Source organism: Triticum dicoccoides, chromosome 5B (assembly GCF_002162155.2).
Source record: "Triticum dicoccoides isolate Atlit2015 ecotype Zavitan chromosome 5B, WEW_v2.0, whole genome shotgun sequence".
Lineage (NCBI taxonomy): Eukaryota > Viridiplantae > Streptophyta > Magnoliopsida > Poales > Poaceae > Triticum > Triticum dicoccoides.
In genome coordinates, this window is record NC_041389.1 from 561593715 (window position 1) to 561598595 (window position 4881).

The 4881-nt window shown below is 48.9% G+C and overlaps 1 pseudogene; it reads right to left on the bottom strand.

The window, feature by feature from the left end:
- Positions 1-4881, bottom strand: part of LOC119310100 — a 13700-nt pseudogene that overhangs the window by 2185 nt on the left and 6634 nt on the right.

Genomic DNA, 4881 nt, shown 5'->3' on the forward strand with positions numbered 1-4881 from the left:
AGTTCTCCTCTGCGTTGCCATCTGCAGCACCAACCAATCGAACCGCCGCTCATCTTCCTCCACGTCGCGCACAAGGTGTTCGACGAAATTCCCCAAGGTAAAAAAATGACGAAACTTGATGATTTTAATTGGATTTGGATAGTATGTTTGACAATGGTTGTCTGCATTGTAGATAAGCTCGGTTGACTCCTCATTTGTGGACGATTCTTCGTCGGACGAGGAATTTGATTTGCATGAAGAAGAGGACATTGCTATGCTTGTGGCCATGCACAAGGGGAAGAAGCCAAAGCACGGTGGTTCCTTCTATGGTCGTGCGTTCATTTAGAGAGAACGGATTGATGTACAATGGATTGATGTACACAAACGGTTGATGCGCAACTACTTTGGATCACCACCTGTTTTCCCGGATAATTACTTTCAACGCCGTTTCAGAATGTCGAAAGACTTGTTCATCCACATTTGCAATTCCGTGAAGCAGCATAATCCAGCCTTCGAGCAGCGAAGGAACTATGCTGGGTTGCTTGGCCATATCATTGAACAGAAGGTCACTACCGCTCTGCGCATGATGGCATATGGTGTTCCGGCAGATTACATTGATGACAACTTGGCGATGGCAAAGAGCACAACTATCTTCTACGTCAAGCAATTTGCAATGATTATGGTAGAAGTGTTTGGTTCACAGTACTTGAGAGAACTCAATGCTCAGGACACTCAGAGGCTTTTAGAGATGAACAAAGCTCGAGGGTTTCCAGGTATGCTTGGGGTCTGTGGATTGCATACATTGAAAATGGAAGAACTGCCCAAAAGCATGGCATGGACAATTTAAGGGTCGTGGGAAGGATGCCACTATCATTCTTGAGGCAGTTGCCGATCATGAAACATGGATTTGGCATGCATATTTTGGGATGCCTGAATCTTGCAATGACATCAGCGTGCTCGACCGGTCACCTTAGTTAGCAAATGGAGAAGCACCACCAGTGATCTTCAAAGCAAATGGCCGCACATACAACTATGGGTACTATCTTGCAGATGGGATCTACCCAACGTGGAGTACATTCGTCAAGCCGGTTGCAAAACCCGAAGGTAAGAAAGAACTTGTCTTTCACAATGCATAAGCGGCCGCTAGAAAATATGTTGAGAGGGCTTTCGGAATTTTGCAATCTCAATTTGCTATTGTGCAAGGACCATCTAGATTCTGGGATCAAAAGATCCTTTCGTACATCATGACTGCTTGCGTGATTATGCATAATATGATCATTGAGAACGAGCGTGAAAAACATTTATATTACAACTTCTATCACTTGATGGGCATTCATGTTAACCCCACGCAAAAAAGAACAGCGCATCAGACGTTTCATGAAGGTGTATAGCAAGATTAGAGACACCGATGTGCATGAACAACTGCAGAAAGATTTGATGGAAGAGCATTGGAAATGGCATGGTGAAAGAGCCGCATAGATTCATTATTTGTTTGTGAAAAACTATGTTGTATTTGTGTTGCAGTTGATCTCATGGATTTGAACAACTATGTAATAATTTTATAATGTGGACATGTATAATTTTTTATGTTGTTTTTAGATGTTTTTTGCAATATGTGCGACTGTACAGTGGCTCAGCAACAGCCGCGCGGCCATCGGCCGGTTTTGCATCTTTGTTTTGGACCATCTGTTGGAGTTGCTCTTTTTTTACATCTCCATTTTGGACCATCTGTTGGAGTTGAGCCTGTTTTGAAGATGTAAAAAAGCACTTTTTGATGCTCCAAATTTGGACCATCACCTGTTTGGGCCGTCAAAATTTGGACCATCTATTGAAGATGTTCTAAGTTAAGTGTTTTCAACTCAACAATTGCATGCTTGTGACAATCAATCTATAGACCCTTTAATCCAATATAACAACCATTATGTGCAGTTTAATACTCCATCCATCCAAAAATACTTGTCGGAGATAAGAGTGTACCTAGACGTATTTTAGGTCTAGATACACCCATTTTTATCCATTTCTCCGACAAGTATTTCCGGACAGAGGAATATTATATTTCTGAAATATTATATTTCAATGCAAGTTCCACTAAATAAGGTAATATGTGTCACAAATTTACAACTACAGTATAAAAAGTGAAATTGACTCTTGAAATAACAATCATTTCTAAGGAATAGAAAATCCCCAAATCTAGTAGTAACTAGTAAGGCTAGAAGATCCATGTACTGTAATTGCACTAGGGATGGTGCTGTATAAAAAGCAAAGACATATTGGGTGTATATGGAGCCTAACCTTGGTATCCGTTGGTGACATAAGGCTAGTTTCAATGCATTGGTGTTTAGATGAGGTGCTAAGTATATTAAAAACTTTAGCAACTAAAGCCCTTAATGCATAGGTGCTTAACTTGTTGGTGTTAAGTATGCTTCATTTAATGATTTTACAACTAACGTTCTTCATCCATTGATGGGATCCTTTCAATTGAAGTGTTTTGCCTAGGTTCTCGTGCTTGACATTGTTTCTTTTTGGGGTCACCACATTCATCTCTCCCCTCTTAATTACCTTGCCACATCGGACTTTTTTCCTACATGACAGTCTTAGCACCTGTATAAGGTGCAGCATTGGAAGGGGCCTAAGGAGAGCCGTCGTAACCGTCCTCACAGGCGCACATGAAACCTTTGTAGCCGGGAGAGCATATGTTGTGTTTGCTCTTGCAAATACTCCTGGCTGCGTCCACCGGGCACTCGCTGGACCATTTCCACCGGCGGTACCATCACGGCAGGGGACCTCCCACCCCAGGACAAGTGGGACTTCCACGGAAGCAAATGCCGAGGGCGGAGGCCGGCTGCAAGAGTAACTTATGGACGTACCAGCCCTCCATTGCGACGAACACGAGCCCGGGTATCAGTTTGTCCTCCGTACGGTTCCGGCCGAACCATCTCAGCTGCACGTCATAGGAGACACGGCCGAGGATATTGTCTGCCATCGTCTTACGGATGTACTCCCTCCGCTTCAGAATGATTTGTCCAAGAAATGAATGTATCTAGATATATTTTAGTGGAGAGGACGTAGTTTGCTCCCGACTCCTCCTGAGTCGCCCCTGCGCGGCGACCGGGGGAACCCTAGCGCCGCCGTGACTTCGTCCCTCCCCCGACCTTTCCTTCTCGCCGCCGCCGGGGAGCGCCGCAGGGCAAAGCCCGGTCGGCGTCGGCGGTGGCGGGATCTCTTCTCCCACGGCTTGCTGGATCTGGCGTGGGCGGATCGCGACGGTGTTTGGCAGCATGCTGGAGGCGGGGCGGGCCGGCGCGGGCTTGGGGGCGACGGCAATTTCTCCTGGTGTGCGTGGGAGTCCGCTCGGGGAGCGCGGCGGCGGCCCTCGGCAAGCGGTGGCGGGCGCTGGGCTCTCGGCGGCGCTCCGGCGTGTCAAGGTGGCGGTGGTCCCTGTGCGCGGTCGGCGGCTCCGTCTCTGACCCGGATGGCGCGGGGGATGGAGGCGGCCCGACGTGGCCGGCGATTTGGATGCGGTGGTGCCGGCGGCTCGCTGATCTGCCAGTGCTCCAGGGTTCTTCCTGGTGGTGCTGGTGGTGACGGTGACCCGTGCACGAGAGTTGGATCCCTTCGAACCGATCTGGGTAAAAACTTGCCTTCGGCGTCTGCTAAGGCCGGCGGTGGCGGCAATATCTGCGTCGTTCCCTTCTTGAAGGCATCGCCGTGGAGAAGTTCAAGGCCACTCTCTGCTACCTCTGGGGGAAACCCTAGATCGGATGATCGGATGACAGCGGCGCTCTGGTGTCGTTCCTCCCTTGGGGCGTCATTCTTGGAGGTACACACGTGATCTAGGGACCAAAGGACGGATTCTTTGATGGAGCGGTACTTCATCCTACACACTGATGGCGGCGGATCTTGACGGCGTGGTGTAGTGCAGATTCGGAGTTCGTTGTGGGAGGATGGACTCGCGCAGGAGGACGACGATGTCGGGCGTCGTGGTGGCGTCGATGACAGAGAGACCTGGCAAGGTACATGCAACAGTACATCTCTGAAGATGGATTGGTGGTAGGTGGCTGCGGCGGCCTCATACCCGGTAGGCGTCCTGGTTGAGGAGTGCGCCGGGCTGGTAGGTGCCCCGTACCCGGCAGGCGTCCTGGTTGGGACCTCAGATCTTAAACGTTTAGGTTTGGCAGCGATGTCTGTTTGGTATTAGGCCCAGATTATCTGCGCCAGTCATCAATTGGATAGGTGTAGCGACAGTTGTTGCTTAGACGGTGGCTTTATTCTTGCTGTTGTATGGCTTCGTAAGGTCTTGCGAGAATAATTAATAAAATGGCCGTATGCATCGCCCAAATGCAGAGGCCGGGGGTCATCCTTCTTTTCTAAAAAAAATATATTTTAGTTATAGATACAATCATTATTATCCATTTTTATGACAAGAAATTCCGAATGAAAGGAGTATATGATAAGGGGTCTTGCAGCAGTAGTACAATCCGGAGCAGTACTTACCTGGACCGCCGCCCCCGGGCGGCAAGCCGGTGAACCAGCTGGCGTCGGAGCAGAACGAGGAGCAGCTGCCAATGCTGAGATTACTGGTTTTATCCCGTAGAGTCGCCTCCACGTTGCAGCCACAGTCACGACGAGCTCGTTACGGCTCACCGCCACAGCGTAGGCTCCGTCGGCGTCGAGGCTGCTAGAAAGGAACGTGCCATGCCCACCGCTCGTGAGACTTGTGCAAATAAATTGCATTCCAACGCGGAAGCAACACGTACGGCACCGCGGGAGTTGTTGGGTGGGGTGGTGAACATTGTTCTTTGGATAGACTAATCTATTGTGCCCAACATGCGTGCATGCATGATAAAAGTTCTGAAACGAGATTCTGCAAGATTTTTTTGTGTGCATCTTAGCTGTGCAGAG